Below are 20,990 nucleotides of genomic sequence, written 5' to 3' on the forward strand. Positions count from 1 at the left end.
CAGGCGGACTCCCAACCACTGCGCCACCAGGGAAGCCCCCGGCTTCTTTTTTTTGTGGCAGAAGGACCAGATCGCCTAGCGGTTTAGGGATGAGACTGGGGGCGTTGAGAAACCTGGGGGAATGTGTAGCAATTTACAGTGGGCTTTTGTACATTAGAGAGCGGAAGTGGAGGAGTTTTCAGTGATTTTTTGGCTTGCGGAAAGTGAGCACGTGAGGGGAAGCCCTGGGGAACAATTGTCACAAGCGCTTCTTGCAGTGTCCTCCCCCCCTTTTTTTAAACATACTAACTCGCTCAGTCCTTACAATCACCCCATGAAGCAAGTAATCTAATTATCTTCATTTTTACAGGTGAGAAAACAACACAGAGCACTAAGTAACTTGCCCAAGATCACAGTAAGTGATAGGGTTAGGATTTGAACCCACATTTCGTGGTTCCAGACTTCTCACTTTTTTTTTTTTTTTTTTTTTTCCCTTCTGTACGCGGGCCTCTCACTGTTGTGGCCTCTCACGTTGCGGAGCACAAGCTCTGGACGCGCAGGCTCAGCGGCCATGGCTCACGGGCCTAGCCGTTCTGCGGCACGTGGGATCTTCCCGGACCTGGGCACGAACCCGCATCCCCTGCATCGGCAGGCGGACTCTCAACCACTGCGCCACCAGGGAAGCCCCCAGACTTCTCACTTTTAACATCTATAATGCTAAGGAAGGGGAATGGAGCTAGTGTGGATAGGAACAGAGCTCAAGATGCCAGAGGCAACAGGGAAAGAAGGAAAATAGTCACGTGCAGAATGGCATCGAAGTCTCACAATAACTCCGGAGGTAGGTATCAATATTTACCTTCACTTTAGAAATAAGAGACAGGCTTAAAAGGTTGAGTAACTTGCCTATGGTCAGACAACTGGCAGTGAGGCCAAGTTTGACAAGACCTTTGCCAAAGTCTTCTGATTTCAAGATTTTTCTTTCTTAAGTTCCCAAGGAAGCAAGAAAAGCCCCCTCTTTCTCTGCTATAACCCTTGTCATTTCATACCCATTTTTAAGGTGCCCATTGCGTCATCCACTCTTTCAATCCAACAGTAGTGTGCGCTGGTCTAAATCAGTGAGTTAGTTCATCCAAGGCCTTCACAGGTTTCTATAGTTGTGAGATGAAAGCTGTTGTCTCTCCTTAAAGCAATTTCAAGCATCTGTGAGCAAGTAGGGGAGCTGGGTTTTTGTTTTATGTATATGCAGAGGGCTTTCAGAGCTTGCTGTCATCTATGTGTAAAGGGTCCAGTCTGTTGGCATTTGTCAGAGTCTTGCAGGTCCTTGCACACGTGGAGAATTCTGGATAACTTGAGGATGGCCACTTGTCCACAGGCAAGTAGGGGATAAAAGAAACAGAATCACTGGCCATCACTCACCTTCCTGAGCCCTCTGTTGAGGGGCCACCAGCTGTTGGTATAGGCATCTGCTGGGCAGTGTGTGCCTTAGGATTGGACGGGGAGGCTGGAGGTTTGAGGGCTACAGGTGCATCTTCTAGGAGAAAAAGAATGCTGTGGCCACTAGGGTCTGTTCTGTGTGTGTACAAGGGAAGAAGGTGTGCTGGGCCCTTCCTGCTTTAATGCAGGGTAAATGATACAGAGAAGAAAGAATAATAATGATATTCATGCAGAAGAAGGGGAGTTTTAGGCAAAGCTAGAGATGGAAGATGAAAAATGGAATTTCAGTGTGGGAGGTTAGGTGTAAGAAAGTAATTTCATGTTACTGTCTGACCGAAGTGGTGTGACAGTCTGCAGGAGGCCAGGTTGAAGTTCTGTCAGTCAATAAATACAACAGAATGTAGTGAAGAGAATATAACTTTACAAGGAATTCACAATCATAAAATTCAGGAAAGTTGCTTTCTTCTAAGAGAGAGGCAGGGGGCATGGAAGAGAGAAGAGCACATGAATAGATGTGACTGGTGGTGGTTTAGCTCTTGGTGTGGGTGGTGGGTTTGCGGGTGTTTATTATGTTTCACAACTTACATACACTTTAAAAAAATATGTTTCAGATATTAGTCCATAAGATCTTTTAAAGTAAACTCATCAAATAGGTCACACTATTTTTTGTCTGTTTTCTTGTGTAATTGAGAATCGACTATATCTGTTTTATCATTTCATTTTCCCCTTGTTCTCATCAACATACAAATATTCTGCAGTTTCTCCCATCATATTCTCCTCCAGCTTTGCCCCGTTTCTCTGCTCCCCTTATTGCAAAGTTCTTTAAATTTATTTATTTATTTTTGGCTGTGTTGGGTCTTCGTTGCTGTGCGCGGGCTTTCTCTAGTTGCAGCAAGTGGGGGTTACTCTTCGTTGTGGTGCGTGGGCTTCTCATTGTGGTGGCTTCTCTTGTTGCAGAGCACGGTCTCTAAGTGCATGGGCTTCAGTAGTTGTGGCATGCAGGCTCAGTAGTTGTCGCTTGCGGGCTCAGTAGTTGTGGCTCATGGGCTCTAGAGCACAGGTTCAGTAGTTGCACTGCACGGGCTTAATTGCTCCGTGGCATGTGGGATCTTCCCGGACCAGGGCTCGAACCTGCATCCCCTGCATTGGCAGGTGGATTCTTAACCACTGTGCCACCAGGGAAGCCCAGCAAAGTTCTTTAAAAGAGTTGTCTGTACTTGCTGCCTCTAATTTTTGTCCTCTCAGTCTCTCTCGAGTCCACTTGAATCAGGCTTTCATCCTCATTACTCCACTGAAGCTACTCTTGTCAAGATCTCAGACAACATGATGTTAAATCAAAGGTTGTCTCTTAGCCTCATCAGCAGCATTTGACCCTGTTGATCACTCTCTCATCCTTGAAACTCTTTTCTTGGTTTTAGGATATGACACACTCTTGGTTTTTCTCCTTCCTCATTAGCTCTTCCTTCTCAGTCTATTTTGCTGGTTGCTATAGAATGAATGTTTTGTCCTCCCAAATTCATATGTTAAAGCCCTAAAGCCCAGTATGATGGTATTTGGAGGCAGGACCTTTGGGAGATGATTAGGTTTAGGTGAGGTCATGAGGGTGGAGCCCCATGACTGGATTAGTGTCCTTTTAAGAAGAGGGAGGGACCTTCTCTCTGCCATGTGAGGGCACAGCAAGAAGGTTGCAGTCTGTAAGCCTTGAATCGGGCTCTCACAGGGACCAAATCTGCCAGAACTTTGATCTTGGACTTCCCAGCCTCCAGAACTGTGAGAAATAAACTTCTGTTTTTTAGGCCACCCAGTCTATGGTATATTGTCATAGCAGCCTGCTCTTCTGCACCCAGTTCCAATGTGTGCAGTTTTTTCCCCCACACAACAAGCAATTCTCTGACACCAGCTAGGTGTCCTACAATTCCACTCAATTCTGACACTATCCACCCAGAGAGAGCATCAGATTCCACAGGTAAGGTCTCAGTCCCACAAGACTGCCCTCCACTTCAGATGCTAGTCTCAAATCCAGGTGGTCATCTGTGCTTCTGACCGACTGGCTATAAATCACAGGTCCCACAACCCCCTCCTTGGGTTCAATTAATTTGCTAGAGCAGCTCATAGAACTCACGAAACCAGTTTACTCACTAGATCAGGATTATTATAAAGGATACAAATCAACAGTCAGATGAGAGATACATAGGGTGAAGTCCAGAATAAAGGAGCTTCTGTCCCTGTGCAGCTTGGGGCCCTGCTCTGTGGCACGTGGATGCGTTCTGGTTCATCAACCTGGAAGCTCTCTGAACTCTGTCCTTTTGGGGATTTATGAAGGCTTTATTACATAGGCATGTTTGATAAAATTATTACCCACCATTGGTGATTGATTCAACCTCCAGCCCCTTTCCCCTCCCCAGGGGAGTGGTACTGAAATTCCAACCCTCTAATGACATGTCTAGTTCTTCTGGCAATCAACCCCCATCCTTAGTGACATCCCAAAGTCACTTTATTAACATAACAAAAGTCACCTTTGTCGTTCTCATCACTTAGGAAATTCCAAGGCTTTTTGGAACCCTTGGAATTTCCGAGGGTTCCAGAAACAACAAAGACCAAATATGTATTTATTATAAATCACGATATCACACAACCCAAACTGACTAAGACACTGGTCCTTCCTCCCCTCCCTCATACCTTAATGTGGAGTGTCCCAGGATTTACCCTTGGACTTGCCCATCAACACTCACCCCCTTTTTTTGTCTCATCCAATCTCATGTTTTCGATTCCAAATTTATATCTCCAACTCTAATCCTTTCCTACACTCCACACCCGCATATCTAGCTGTCTACTTGATAGCACCACTAAGAGGCTTCTGGAACTTAACACGCCCCGCACTGCACTCCTGATACTCCTTTCCAAACCAGTTCCTCTAGTCTTCCCCATATCAGCAAATGCATCTCCATCCTTCCAGTTGCTCAGGCTAAAATCCTTGGCATTATCCCTGGCTGCTTTTTCTCTCACACCTTACGTCCAATCGGAGCAAATACTGTTGGCTCTACCTTCAAAAGATATCCAGAATCGGAGCACTTCTCACCTTCTCTACCACCAACACACTGGTTTGAGTAAACCTCATCTCACACCTGGACCACTGCAGTGCCTTCCCAACTCAATTCTCTGTTTCTGCCCTTGCCACTCTATAGTCTATTTTCAGCTCAGCTGCCAGAGCGATTCTTTGAAAACCTGACTGATCTCGTCACTCTTCCATTCAGAGTCCTCAGTGGCTCCCACCTCACTTTGTCAAAAGACAAAGTGATCTGCAAGGCCTTAAATTCTCTGGACCCATCATTTTCTCCTTCCTTATTTCCCTCCAGCGGCACTGGGTGTCTTGTTCTTCCTTAGCAAGGCCAGGCCCTCTCCTGCCCTAAGACCTTTGCACTTGTATTTCCTTTGCCTGGAATGTGATTTGCTCAGATAACCACATGGTTCACTCCACAGCTCCTTTGGGTCTATTTCAAACGTCACCTTTTGGGGGAGACTTCATGGACCTCCCCCCTCATTTAAAATTGAATACCAGCCTCCTACTTTACTATCACTACATGCTATGTATTTTTAAAGATTTGTTTTATCAGTTTACTTATATTCTCTCACTGGAGTACATGGGTTTTTGTTTCATTCATGTGTGTTTCTGGGGCCTTGAACAGGACTGCACACATAATGGGCACCATAAATATTTGTTTACTGAATAACGTTCTCCTTTTTTTCCTCTCCTTCCACTTTTCTTCCTCCTCCTTCCTACTTCCAAGAGGCCCTCCTGAAAAGTGATACTTCAGTGTCCATTCAGCCTTTTTAGCTCAGTGTCTTAGGGGCTAAAGTTGTATTTGATCAAGTAAGGAAAAGTGTGGCATGAGGGTAAGACTCCTGACCGTCCTTGTGTCACCACCATCTTAGCTCAGAAAGTAAGTTCTGCCTCTCCTGTGTGGCTTATGTCATGGTTCACATTCCTAGATCTTCAGTTTAAGTTTGCCATTTCCAGGAAATGAGATGTGACCCCATCCTACAGGCTGCTTGGGTCATGGTGAGTCTGGGACCGAGTAGGACTGACGGTCGCACCCCAGTCTGGTCTCCGCTCAGTCCCCATGTACTCCTGGGGCTCAGCTGTGTGGTGTGGTTGTCAGTCTCCTTGTGGAGCCAGTACCCACTGTGGACATGATTTCTCTCCATAAAGGCATTCGTTTTATTTTGTTGTATGACAAATTATCACAAACAACATAAATTTACGATCTCAGTGTCCTTGGGGCAGGAACCTAGGAAAAGCCTAGCTGGGTCCTCTGCTAAGGGTCTCATCAGGCTACAATTCAGGTGTCAGCTGCATCTGGTATGAGGCTTGGGGCCCATGCTCACTGGTAGTCAGCAGAATTCAGTTTCTTGTGGCTGTAGGACTGAAGTCCCTGTGTTCTTCCTGGTGGGGGATTCCTCTCCACCCCTAGAAGCTATCTTCAGGCCCCAGCTATGTAGCCCTCACAGCATTTCACAGCATGGCTGTTGGCTTTCCTCCAGTCCGCAGAGAGCACCTGCTTGTCTGTATTAAGGACTCACCTGATCAGGTCAGGCCCATCCAAGATAATCTCCCTTTTGATCAACTCAAAGTCAACTAATTGGGGACCTGATTACATCTGAAAATTCCCTTTTGCCACATGACGTTACTCACGGGAGTGGTATCCCATTGTATTTACAGGTCCTACCCACACTCAAAGGGATGAGACTATACAGAGCACACAATCTTGGGGGACATCTGAGAGTTCTGCCTACCACAAAATGAACCTTCCTGAGGGAAAAAAGCAAGAAGATCCATCATCTTTCTTCAGAGAGAACCACAGAGACAGAGAAGCACAGATACCCCTTGTGTTTCTGGATCCCATGATCCTCTTGCTTATATCTGTGCATAACTTTTTCTTCAGAACTCTGGAGGGGTCATACCTCCTATTACCACTCACTTACGGAGAACCAACTGTTTATTCCACTTAAGTGAAAATGTCTACATAATCAAAGTCTACTTCTTTACAGATTTGAGTGATTAAAAAAAAAAAGAGGACCATTAACCACTGGGGAGGTGGGACCAACAAGGCTCCTCCCTCCTTGACTTTCCTCCCTCCTGTGGCTTCTGTGGGCAGCTCTGAGTCTCTCAGTACCACCCCCAGCCTACGTGGCACCTTTGTCTACATTAGAATAAGGTGGTCTCTCCTTTTTAGGCAGGCATAGTCCCTGGGACAAAGGAACAGATGAGTGGGGCAGGAGCTGGACTTCAGCCCATTTCCCCCTCAGAAAACTGCCTGATTTTCTTGTCTCTGGAACCTTTTGTTTCCATCCCACATTCTTCTTCTAAATAGGAGCACCATTCCTCCCCACGCCCCCCCTCCTCCCCTGAAAAAAAAGAAAAAAGAAAACCTTAGTCCTTGGTTTTCTCTACTTTTCCTTCTCTCCATAGGAGGGTAGAAGTCTGTCTCTGTGTGGATGACTCAAATTTACACCTCTAGTCCCAATCTCCCTTCTCAACTCAGTGCCATGTCTAAACATCCTTGGCTTCCTTCAAATAAGTTCACAACAGACATATCATTTTTGCCTAAGAGCATCCTCAGCCCTTCCTTGCTCTGTCAGTGAAGACATAATCCTCCCTGCTGTCCAATCTGCAAACCTGAAAGTTACCCTCGACCACTTCCCCCTCTCCGCACACAGCCTGCCTGCTCCTCTTTTTAAGGGTGTGTGTCATTTGTCCTTCTCCTGTCCGTCTTACTGTTCCACATTGTTCTAAGCCTTTAGAATCTCCTGTCCGCCCTGTGTTTCAACAGATTTCTGATTATAGTCTCGTTTCCTTTCTTTTCCCAGTGGTTCTCAGTTGGGGACAATTTTGCATCCCCTTCAAGGACATTTGGCAATGTCTGAAGACACTTTTTGTTATTCCAACTGGGGGTGGGGTGCTATCGAGGCCAAGGATGCTGCTAAGCATCCTACAATGCACAAAGTAGTATCCACCACAAATGTCTGTTCCTCCAAGCTTCCGGAACATTACAGCCTGCCTCTTCTTAAGAAAATGCACTCTGCACACATTCCTTGGCGGAAAGATACATTATTTCCCATTTCTTATATATGCATGTCTTCCTTTGCCCAAGGTGCCCACCCCCTTCCATGTTTACGCCAAGAAATCTCCCCTTTCTCTGAAAGCCCATAGTAAGGTGTCCAGACTGTGCGCTGGGCTAGTCTCCATTTGTCCCCCTGTGTCCACTCTCCACTCTTGTCTCTCCTGATCCGTGCCGCACGGCTGCATCTCCCGGCTCCCTTGCCCTCCAGTTTCTGGTTGGGCCTGTGGGAGGCATCAGCAGGTGACCAGAGGTTGGGGATTTCCTACGCAAGCCCCATCCTGAGCTTCTGGCCTCAGCCTATGGAGCACCCCCTCTTCAGGCAGCAGCACTCAGTGGGGTCCATGACCTCGGTCCTTGCTCTGCTGCTTCAGGCCAAGAGTGGTAGCAGCATCCCACTGCTGCTAGACCTGTTGGCCACTGTGATCCGTTGGCTAATTCTGCCCACAGCCCAGTCAGTGTTTTCTTAAACTCCCAGTTAAATCCTTGGAGTGTGCCATCTGCTTCCTGCTGAATCCTTGATGACGCGTCAGTCACTTGAGCATTCGCCTTTCTCTTGGCTCCCATGCAGATCTTAGAGTCGGGACTGTTCCCGTGTCACTCAGCGTGTACGCCCCACACTGCTGTGATCCACTTACATCTGGTATTTCTCATGTTTCCCAAACACATTGCAAACCCCTGTGGCTTGAGCTATTGAGCATATCGTGTACACTCTCTTGGCAAAGTGCCGTGCTCTATAAATGTTTACCAATGACAATTACAACAAAATGTATTGAAAAATCACCTCATTTTATAAACAAAGCATTTGGAATTTAAATTACTTATTTCCTTTTGTCCCACAGGTGTTTTGGTGATTTGAACTTAGTAACTTTTCCTTGATGTTTTAAAAATGACTGAGGGGGCTTCCCTGGTGGCGTGGTGGTTGAGAGTCCACCTGCCGATGCAGGGGACACGGGTTCGTGCCCGGGTCCGGGAGGATCCCACATGCCGTGGAGCGGCTGGGCCCGTGAGCCATGGCCGCTGGGCCTGCGCGTCCAGAGCCTGTGCTCCGCAACGGGAGAGGCCGCAGCAGTGAGAGGCCCGTGTACCGCAAAAAAAAAAAAAAAAAATGACTGAGGCTTGGGCTTGGGACTTGCCTGCTCAGCTGCTCTGTTTTGCTTACTTCCTGGTAGCTGATGGCAGTCCGTGTATTTGTGGCTGCTGAATAAGGGACTCCAAGTAAAACTGGGGGGTTTTGCCCTGGCTTCCTCTCTTGAAACCAATATTCTCTCCCTTCAAAAGTCTTTGCTGCATTATTCTGTCGCTGGTCTGCAAAGACCAAATGTTCCACTGGTTCCCTAAGTCTAAAACTTGTGCTGCATTGTGCCCAAACATGTGCTTGGTAAATGCCTGTTGGTCCCACAATTCAATTCGAGGTTTTATTTAAATATTAATGATGCAAAAATTGGTGTAAGTGCCTCCTTAGGGAATCTTAGGAAACTACAGGGATGTAGTCAAATGGTTTGCAAGTTGTACTTACTTATTTATAACTCTAATTTGAAAAGAAGGACCAGAGTTATTAAAGGGGGTGTTCACGTTTTACAGAAACCTTATCCTAAGGAATAAGGGATAATCATTCTTAAGAAAAGGGGGAAATGCCAAGTTATTTCCTAGAGTTATGGCTTCTTGTCCTTCCTGTGTTATAATGGTTGTTTGCGTGGGCAATTAAAAGACCTGTTTCTTCTGCTCTCTGCGAAATATGTCTCCATCTGCCTAATTCTACTGTGGAGGTCTCAGTCTCACCTCACAGTTCTGGTTGTTTGTCCTGCCAAATATCCACACTCAAGTTCTGTTTCCTTTCTACCAGAAAGATAAAGAAGAGGAATGGTAGGCATTCTGGTCCACAATCCACCTTGGTGATTTCATAGTGGGGCCCGGAAAAAATGAAGCTGACGTAGGCTGAGTGGGACCACATTATGACTTTCATGGATCTTGGGCACCTTTGCTTTTGTGGGCCCCTTCCACCATTAAAAATATGAAAACTTATATTTTACAACTGTGTTGGCATATGGCAAATACATTAATATAATATATTAAAACATTTTTATGGACCCCTAAAAGTATTTTTGTCCCTAGGCACTGTGTCTCCTGTGCGTAATGAATTAGTCAGCTCTGTAAGTGAGCAATGGGAAAAGAAAGTAGCTTGACTCCTTTTTTCAGGGTCTAAAGATACCTGGGTCCAGGGTGATTTTCCCATTAGATGGAGAGCCTGAAGCATGGTGAGATGAGCCTGAGTGGCTTGCTCTTCTGCAGCTGGTTCAGATTCTAATGCCTTGCTGCTTTCTTGGCAGCACAGAGAAGAAACAATTACCATAATTTTTTTCTGGCTATAAAGGTGATATTGGTTTATTATAAAATTTGGGGAAAAAAAGTTAAGAGCAGATTTTTAAAAAAACTCCTTTAATCCTAACTCCTAGAGCCAACCACTGCCTATTGCCTCATGAAGTTGTATAAATGGGTATATATGTATAAATGAACACTACCACCAGTGGGACAGGGCTGGTCCATCTCCCAGGAGCCGACCCAGCAGTGCTGGTTGTTGTTGTTTCTGGCTGATATCACCCTCAACTCTAAAATGGCTGGATTTTACCAAATCCTCCCACCCTCCAAGGCTTATAAACTACAGTGTTAAGTGAAAAAGGCAGATTGCAAAATGTATATATAGTATGATCTCAATTGCATAGAAACATGCATAAGAATTGAGGAAGACAATAGACAATTATGTCAATAGTGGTATTAGTCCATGGAAGCTCCAGTGTGGGTGAGGGACAGCTTTTTGGGAGGATGGTAGCTTTTCAGCACCACACAAACCCTCCTCCACAGGCAACTCCTATGCATAGGAAATTTCCTATGAAATTTCCAGGCAGTTTCCTATGAATAAAATTCTGCTGTTTATACTCTTAGGAGAGGCGAAGGGGACAGTGATCCTTCCATGCATAAACCCCACACCTTTGGAGGTAGCTGTCCTCCCTCATCACCTTTCTCCTGTGCCCACCCATGAAGCAGCAGTTTCTGCAGTCTCCTCTTTGTATTGGAGGCTGGGAGTGGGTTTTCCTAGCTATCCTCTCGGGAACATGATTCTATTCTCTACATAAAAGCAAGGATACAATTAAAGCTACGCATCAGAGAGCAATCAAGGGAACTAACAACTCCGCATTACTGTGAAGAGGGTGCCATTGAACGAGGGCAGTTTCTGCAGCACTCTTCCTACTGTTACCACAAGCGCAGAAGAGCAGCTTCTGGTGCCTCTGCAGACCCTCAGAGGCAGAGCCTTCCCAGCAGGCAGGAATCTGGCTCATCTCAGAGACATGGGGATCTGCAGACAAAACATTTGGTTTTCTACAGTGGCCCGGTCCAGTATCTTACAGTGTTTCCTTTAGTTCTGACCTATAACCTGCCTGTTAAGGTTTCATCCCATATCTGTTTTCCTTTATGAAGACAGAAACATTGGCCTGTGCATCCCCATCTGATAACCCTCCGAAGCTCGATGCTGGGTTTCTTCTGACGTGTGTACGTCAAGCCCGGAAAATTAGAATAATGCCAGGTTAAGAAACTGAGTCTAAATGGTACATTCAATAATTTAATTCAATAAATATTTGTTTGAGCATCTACTATGTGCCAAGCAGGAAAGAAATAGACAAGGGGACACGCACTGAACCAGAAGTTATTAGCGTGTGCTACTTTAGATGCTGTGTTCAGAGACCCCAAATCCTCTCTCAGTTTTTAAGGTGAGCTTTGAAGGCACATACCTTGGGTTGAATTCACTTACTCTTTCTGTGACCTAGGCCAAACTGCTCACCTACCTGAGTCTGTGTTTTTTTACCCCCAAATGAGGATACTTTCAGTACCTATTTCAGAGGTTGTAGAATAAATGAAATCATTTAAGCAAAGTACACTTCCTAGTAGTGGAAGTTGCTCTGTAAATGTTGCTCCTTCGTTCAGGTTTTATAATGATTTGGAAACATCAGCAATATTGGGTGTAATATGAAATTGGTTTTTATTTATTTATTTTTTGTGTGTGGTACACGGGCCTCTCACTGTTGTGGCCTCTCCCGTTGTGGAGCACAGGCTCCGGACGCTCAGGCTCAGCGGCCATGGCTCACGGGCCCAGCCACTCCACAGCACGTGGGATCTTCCCGGACCGGGGCACGAACCCATGTCCCCTGCATCGGCAGGCGGACTCTCAACCACTGCGCCACCAGGGAAGCCCCGGTTTTTATTTTTTAAATGTGAATTTTAATGTGTATTGTTCACTTTGACGATCAGCTATAATTCCAAATTGGCTTCCTACAAACTCAGTTATGACCTATTATTAATATGCCAACATTCATTCACCCAACAAGTATTTCTTAATTATCTTTTATACTGTAGTCAGGGTACGCTAGGGGAGTAAAAAACACCTTTAATGTAAGCTGGTGCTAACATGATCAGGAAGTGAAATCTGCTGGGAAGAAAGTCCTCTATGGGAGGAGTTTCCAGGACAGCGGAAGATGGGCTCAGAGAAGCACAGATGCAGCAGAGACACTTCTCCAGTGCTGGCAGCAACACTCCTAACAAATGCCTGCCTACAGAAGAATCCTGGGAGCCTGGACTTGCCACTCATTCTTGAATTGCATTTATTCTGGGAACCAAGCAGAGTGCTGTGTCAATCTGCTAAGAAGGAGGCAGAGTTATAAATAAGATATGTGCTGACATAGGAAATAAGATGAAAGATGGCATTTGGGGCTTTCACGGCTCCCCCCCTCCCTTAAGTAGAAGGAGGAAGGCCATCCATCTTGATGGGGGCAAGAAATTCAGGGGCCATCATTCCAAGAGAAGTGGAAGGGAGAGAGGAAATAGGAAGTAAGACAGTGGTGAAAAGTGGAGAGGTGGGAAGAAGTGAGTGAGACGTGAACAGAAGGGTGCGAAGGTAAGCTGCTCCCCGCACCGTACCCCCCAGGCAGGTGAGATGAAATCAAAAGGAAAAGCCTTGTGCTAGGACAAAGAGTGGAGACTTACCCAACTGGAAAGAAACTTGAAATAGCAGGATAGTAATCACACATGGCCAGAAACAGGGATTGGGTAGGAAAAGAATTAAAAAGCTTAAGCCATAAAAACAGAATTAGGTGGGAAGGCTAACACAGTCGTGAGATAAAAGACCAGACTTGGTCTGTGCATTCCCAGGTAGTGCCATTTACCCTTTCGCCCAAAGCAGACCTTGACCCTCAGCCCTCAAGGTGAATACCTTCAAAGGCATTAATGAATCAATAATGGGGGGGGGGTCCTCCCATCAGGGGTGGGCAGTGGTGTTCTAGCTGTGGTTGAAGGAGGCTGTAGTGGAAAAAAGTCTTGGAGTTGGGTTCTCGACTCAATGTTGCTATCAACTGGACATATGACCTCAAACAAGTCACCTGACCTCTGTGAGCTAGGTTTGGATATAGACTCTGCCATGAACTGCGGTTGATCTTGATCTACTTACTCCCCTCTGTAGACTTCCTTTTCTTTATCCATACAGTGATGCATATTAGACTGTGTCTTAAAAGCTGCTGCCAGGGTTAAAATTCTATAATACTTGGATGAATGCTGAGGGTAGATCAGGGGGCCCCAGTAGTGTTAGCCCATACAAGAGAGTTTTTAGCAATTACCCACCCAGGATAAGGTGGGAAGGAGACCTAGAGAGAACATAAAATGGTGGGGGCTCCTCAAGGAGGCCTTGGGGGGAACAACGTAACAGCACTCGGCCAAGGAGATGAGATGGACCTAGCTATCTTGCAGATAGAAGGCATGGAACTGCAGGTATGGATCTGCTTCATTTCCCCAATGTGATCTCTTTCTGAGGCCAAAACAAAGATTTGGAGAAGTCATAGGTCAGAGGACATCAAAGTGCATCAATACTGAGAAGTGTTCCCTGAAGTAGTATTGCCCAAGCTCAGGAATCAGGAGCGGCCATGTGGTATATACAGGAACACGCTGCATTCGTTTACCTTACACATTACATTATCAATTCACCTTGATGCAATCATGTGTCCTCTCATTGGTCCCTGAACTTTACTAAGGTTGTTTCATTGGCCAGAGGTCCCTATCAAGATGATCTCTAAGCTACCTGTAGAGATTCTGTTGCTTCTTGCTCATCTCTCCCCACTGCCCCAAAGGAGCTAGTATGCAAAAGCTCAACCCTGTTCAACAGATAACTTTGAATCTTAAATCAGTCTTTATCCCCTTGTCTAGGGAATCCTTAAGTAGCTCAAATCTTATAAATTTCCGACAATATGTATGAATCCAGGTACTGGGTCACTGGGTCACTGTCTGGGGGGTGTCAGCCTTGGATATTGGAAGTCTTGGTCTAGGAGACAAGCGACTCACTATTATATCAAGGATTGTAAATAGTATGCTCCATATCTAAGGATAAATTTGAGTCTTGGTCAGAAACCTTGGTGGGAAACCAAGGCCATTACTAATAGGCAGAGTGTCCCCTGTACTACAGGTGTTTTGTCAGTAACAAAGTGTGATGTTTTGGCAAACTGATTGACTACTATAAACTCTTAGATGGAGGCAAACCCTTCATAAGGATAGATCGGTGGCAAGGTCAGACTAAGTATTGCTTAGGGTTAGAGCTTTATTTGAGTTAGGGCTGTGCTCCTCCACCTGGCGACCTGGACAGGCAGCATCAGTACCACCTGGGAGGGAGCTTGTCAAAAAGCAGAGTTTCAGGCCCCATGCTACACCTACTGGATCAAAACTGCATTTGACAAGATTCCCAGCTGTTTTGTATGCTCATGAGAGGTTAAGAAGCACTGGGTCGGTGCTTTGTGACCACCTACAGGGGTGGGATAGGGAGGGTGAGGGGGAGATGCAGAGGGAGGGGATATGGGGATATATGTTTATGTATAGCTGATTCACTTTGTTATACAGCAGAAACTAACACACCATGGTAAAGCAATTATACTCCAATAAAGATGTTTAAAAAAAAAAAAAAAGAAGCACTGCGTTAGGGTGCTCCTTTAAAAAAGAATGTAAACGTCTCTTCTAGAAGGTTACCATAGGCCAGTCATTTACAATGTAATGAGAATGGTTTAAGCATATTACTTCTCATTTATCCCTTAGCTAAAATAAGCCAGAATGGGACTTTTGTTTGAAAGGGAGGGAGAAATCCTCAAATCCCCAATTCCTGACCCCTACTCTAACCTCAGCTCTTATCACAGGGATCTGGCATATAGTAGGACTCAACACACTTTTGTTTTGTTTTTGTTATTTAGCTGAATAACTGACTTAAAATAACAAAGGACATGTGGTTTTGTGCTTATCATGATTTTCCATATGCCCAGGTGTGGGAGGCAGAATAGTGGATCCCAAAATGTCAACATGGAACTTGTGAACCCCTGAAACCTGTGAATATGTTAACTTACATGGTATTGGGGAATTAGACGATTTTAGGTTATGGAGATATTTCTGGATTATCCAGGTGGACTCAATGTAATCACAAAGGTCCTGAAAAGTGGAAAAGTAAGGCAGAAGAGAAGGTCAGCGTCAGAGAAGGTTATGTAAGAAAAATTAGACCTACCTCTACTGGCTTTGAAGGTGGAGGAAGAGAGCCATGAGTCAAGGAATGTGGGTGATTCCTACATACTGGAAAAGGCAAGGAAATGGATTTCCCTTAGAGCCTCGAGAAAGGAACGCAGCCCTGATGACATTTTGATTTTTGCCCAGTGAAACCTCTGTTGGACTTGTTACCTGCAGAACTGTACAACAATAATTTATGTTGTTTTAAGCCACTAAAATTGTGGAACTTTGTTACGGCAGCAATAGGAAACTAATACACCACACCAGGGAACTGTTAGTTCTTTCATTTTGAATGTGAAAGGCAAAATTTATCTATCTATCTATCTATCTATCTATCTATCAGTCATCTATCTATCAATCATCTGTCTACCTATCATCTATCATCTATCTCTAATTTTTTTTCTTTTCTGTATCCTTTGGGATTCAGGTGCACATGCTTGAGTTAATCCCATTCTTAGTTCATGGAATATCATCATCTATCCATGGAATGACCCTCTTTCTTTTTAAGAAAAAATACTTAATTTTAATGTTTTTTCCCTTCACTCACCATTCCCAATCTTCCTACCCTCCTCCCATAGGCATCCACTCTAATATATTTAGTACAGTCCTTCCAATCCATCTGACAGATGTTTATTTAGATATATGAGCACCCTTACAAAAATACACAAAGCTGTTTTATGTGGGTGTGTAATACATAAATGGAATTGGCTATAAATCTCATTCTGTTTTTACTTTTTTTCTCTCAACTCTGTTCTTGAGATCAATCCAGATTGCTGTATGAATATCTAGTTCATTACTCTGCTGTATGCATATACCAAGTTTTACTTGCATGTGCCTTAGAGATGGACATCTAGTTGGCCCCCAACACTGAGGTAATGAACCTCCTTAGGCACATCTCCTGTGTTCCCCAGGAAGAATTTCTCTGGGGGTATACCTAGTAGTGGGCTTGGTAGATTTTAAGGTACTGAGTTCTCCTTCAGAATGGCTGCACCAGCTATGGATGAGGGTTTGATTTCCCTACCTCCTTGCCAATGCTTAATAATAGCTGACTCAAAAAGCACGTATATTTATGGGCAACAGGTAGCTGTGAAAGGAAGTATAGGTGATTTAGTGGAAATCATGCTGTGAATGCAGAATGGTTGGGAATAAATTAGAAAATAATTCTTGGAGGAAGAGAGTCTTACAAGAAGTGATGAATGTGGCTGGGAAGAGGAAAGCCTTCCAGACAGGAAGGATGTGTGCAGGGCTCACAGGGGCTCGGACTGATCACTGTTGAGTGGTCCTTATTGGCAGAGGTGATCTTTCCTCCTCTGACTAGTTATCTGGTACTCAGTCCAGCCTGTTTCCAACCTCCCATCACCCTCACATCCAAAGAAAAAGATCTTCTCTGAATTTCCCTGGGGATATGAGGGGCTCTCAGCTTCCAACTCCCCCTCTTCCTTAAGTCTGTCTGCCACCTTGAAAATTTATACAATCTGATGCATTTTGACAGATGCATACCCCTGGGAAACCACCAACACAATCAATCCACAGGAGATTTCCAGCATCCCCCAAAAGTTTCCTTAGACATGTTTGCAGCGCATCTTTCCCTCTGCCCCTAGCCCCATGGAACCACTGATCTCCTCTCTGTCACTATAGGGAAGTTTGCATTTTCCAGAATTCTGCATGAATAGAATTTTACAGTATATACTCTTTTGTGTCTGGCTTTTTTCATCCAGCATAATTTTTCAAAATGCATTTATTAAATGTCTATTTTGTGCCAATGGTTAAGTATACATTAGCTTATTTAAAAAAAATATTTACTTATTTATTTGGTTGCGCCGGGTCTTAGTTGCAGCAGGCAGTCTCCTTAGTTGCGGCTCGCCAGCTCCTTAGTTGTGGCATGTGAACTCTTAGTTGCTGCATGCATGTGGGATCTAGTTTCCTGACCAGGGATCGAACCCGGGCCCCCTGCATCAGGAGCTCGGAGTCTTAACCACTGTGTCACCAGGGAAGTCCCTCATCCAGCATAATTATTTTGAGATTCATCCATCCTATTGGCATATCAATAATTTATACTTTTTTTTTTTTTTTTTTTTTTTTTTTCTTTTTGCGGTATGCGGGCCTCTCACTGTTGTGGCCTCTCCCGTTGCGGAGCACAGGCTCCGGACGCGCAGGCCCAGCGGCCATGGCTCACGGGCCCAGCCGCTCCGCGGCATATGGGATCCTCCCAGACCGGGGCACGAACCCGTATCCCCTGCATCGGCAGGCGGACTCTCAACCACTGCGCCACCAGGGAGGCCCATTTATACTTTTTTTATTGCTGAGTAGTATTCCATTGTATGAGTACATGACATTTTATCTGTTTCCTTGTTGAGAGACTTGTTTTTTTTGTTTGTTTGTTTTTTTTTGCCGTACGCGGGCCTCTTACTGTTGTGGCCTCTCCCGTTGCAGAGCACAGGCTCTGGACGCGCAGGCTCGGCGGCCATGGCTCACGGGCCCAGCCGCTCCACAGCATGTGGGATCTTCCCGGACCAGGGCACGAACCCGTGTCCCCTGCATCGGCAGGCGGACTCTCAACCACTGCGCCACCAGGGAAGCCCGAGAGACATTTAAGTTGCATTCTGTTTGGGGCTATTACAATTAAAGCTGCTATGAATATTCATGTACAAACTTTCATGTTTACTTTAATTCTCTTGGGTAAATAGGAGTTCAATGACTGGATTAAATGACAGGTGTATGCTTAACATTTTAAAAAATTGCCACATTCTTTTTCAAAGTGCTTGTACCATTTTACATTCCCAACAGTCTTACAGTTTGTCCACATCCTTGTCAGCAGCTGATATGGTCAGTCTTTTAAATTTTTTGCTATTCTAATGGGTGTGAAATGATATACAATTATGATTTTAATTAGCACACAACTAATGATATGGAGCATTTTTCATGTGCTTATTGGCCATTCACATATCTTCTTTCATGAAGTGTTGCTTCACATTTTTTGCGCATTTAAAAACTGCATTTTTTTGTATTTTTATTATTGAATTGTAAGAGTTCTTTATATGTTCTGGATATAAATCCTTTGCCAGATATGTGTATTGCAAATATTTTCTCCCATTTTGTGGCTTAACTTTTCATTTTTTAAACAATGTATTTCAAAGAGCAACATTTTAAAATTTTGATTAGGTCCAATTTATTAACTTTTTGTTTTATCTTTTGTGTACACTAAGAAATCTTTTTGTATCCCAAGGTTGCAAAGATTTTCTCCTATGTTTTATTTTAGAATCGTTTAAGATTTTATAGCATTTGTGCATAATCTTAACTTCCTCCTCTATTCTCTGATATCCTTGGGTCGTGGGTCTTTCCTGGAAAGGTCAGTAGCATCTCTTTTTATCTGTAATGGGAATAACTCTTAAGACCTAGTTGGAGTCCTTTGATTATGTCATCAGCCATATGGGCTCGTGGCCACACAAACATATAGAAGAAAATTTAGAAATTTCACTGAGTGGTTCTCTCCTACTTAGGACTGTAATGTAGAATATGACTAGTTGTCCCATCTGGAGCCTAAATGAATTTCATATCCCTCTGAAGAAAAGTGGGCAGGAGTGCTAAGAACTGATTTGGCTAAAGGAAGAAGGAAGGTGTTTTTGCTCAGGCCCCTGGAAAGACAAGGGAGATCAGAAGAAAGCAAGGTGTCTATCCTGGATATTTATGATGAACCAAGTTCTTGAGACTCAAGCAGAAACTGAAAAACATGATTTCACAACTGATGCTGTGAGGCAGAGGAATACAAACAGAGGTGCTATCTTGGCACCCGGGGGAAAAGTGCCCTACAGAGGTGGTCTTCTCCACCTGACATAGACCCAGCATGGCTTTAACCAGGGAAGATTCTGGGAAGTGTAGGGCATCTTTGGCACCATGGGAGTTTGCAGATCTGGGAGCTCTGAGAGCCACCAGCCTTGGCACAGACGTTAGTGTGGTCACAGAAAAAAAGAAGTGGGGACAGAGTTGAAAAACAAGAGGGAGGTTCTTGAGTGCATGAGAGACTCCCCTGGGGAACTCTCCAAAATTCAGGAGTAGTAGGTTGTTGCCAATAACAAGACAGGAAAGGGGAGCTGGGTAAGCTTTAGGGACAGTTACAATGGAAACGACTGGCCCAAGTGAGTGCTATGGATTACTTATGGCCATTAGGAAGGAGGTTGGGGAAGGTCAGGCATAGTGTGTTTTCTGCCTGTTGCAGCCATGAAAAAGTCAAGGGCTAAAAAGGCCAAGAGTTATCTGAACTGCCCTCCTTAGAAAGGTCATGCATTCAGGATTTGACTCATTGATGATTAACCTTAGTGTTGATCTGTAGATGTTGGTTTCTATAAGAGGGCTAAGAAGGTTTGATGATAATTAAAAAAATATTCTGGTAAAAAGTGTCATCTCATAAATTATTTGGAAGCGGCAAAGGCAAAAATATACTTTGTAATCCAAATATATGAAAGTTACCACTTTAACCAGACAATCAAACTTAGCATCACTATTAGTGGAACAACCTGAAATTGTATACCTCCTGCTGGGATACACTATGAAGTACACAGCATCATCTGTAACACATTCTCACCCAAAGTGAATCTAATCAAACTTTCAGGCCAGCACTGTCCAACAGAAGTATAATGTGAACCACAGGTAATTTAAAATTTTCTAGTAGCCACCAATGGGCAACAAAAGAAAAAAATAAATGGACTACAGCCAAATTAAAAACTTGTACGCATCAAAGGATACAATTAGCAGAGCGAAAAGGAAACCATGGGATTGGAGAAAATGTTTTCAAATCATATATCTGATAAGGGATTGATATCCAGAATGTATGAAGAACTTCCACTCAACAACAACAAAAATAAGAACTAGATTAAAAAATGGGCAAAAGACTTGAAAAGATATTTCTCCAAAGAAAATATACAGCTAGTCTATAAGCACATGAAAATATGCTTAACATCACTGACCATTAGGGAAATGCATATCAAAACCGCAATGAGATCACACCGATTAGAATGGCTATTATTTAAAAAAATGGAAAATAACAAGTGTTGGTGAGGATGTGGAGAAATTGGAACCATGGCTGATGGGAATGTAAAATGGTGCAGCCTCTGTAGAAAACAGTATAGTAATTCCACAAAAAATTAAACATAGAATTACCATATGATCCAGAAATCTCACTTCTGGGTATATACCCAAAATAATTGAAAGCAGGGACTCGAACACATATTTGTGTACCCAATACTCATAGCAGCATTACTTAATATAGTCAAAAGGTGGAAGCAACTCAAGTGGACATCAGTGGATGAATGGATAAACAAAATGTGGTATATATGTTAAATGGAATATTATTCAGCCTTAAAAAGGAAGGAAATTCTTACATATGCTACAGCATGGATGAACCTTGAAGACATTATGCTAAGTGAAATAAGCCAGACACAAAAGGACAAATATTGTATGATTCCACTTATCTGTGTTACCTAGAGTAGTCAAATTGCATAGAGACAGAGAACAGAATGGTGGTTGCCAGGAGCTAGTGGAAGGAGGAATGAGTTGTTGCCTAATGGAAGAGTTTCAGTTTGGGAAGATGAAAAAGTTCCAGAGATGGATGCACAACAATGTGAAGGTACTTAATGCCACTGAATTGTATACTTAAAAATGGTTAAAATGGTAACTGTGATGTTATGACTTATTTCCAAATGGTTCAAAACAAGAAAAAATAAAAACACCCCAAACATACACATGCAAACATACCATACATATAGATAAAGCAAATGTGGCAAAACATTAACAATTGGTGAATTAGGAGGCCAGGACACCTTAGGAAATGCCCAAATCCTTTTCCCAAACAAGGGACATAGTCTTCTCTCTCTCTCTTCTCCA

Source organism: Mesoplodon mirus (genome assembly GCF_964341445.2).
Source record: "Mesoplodon mirus genome assembly, chromosome: 6".
Classification (NCBI taxonomy): domain Eukaryota; kingdom Metazoa; phylum Chordata; class Mammalia; order Artiodactyla; family Ziphiidae; genus Mesoplodon; species Mesoplodon mirus.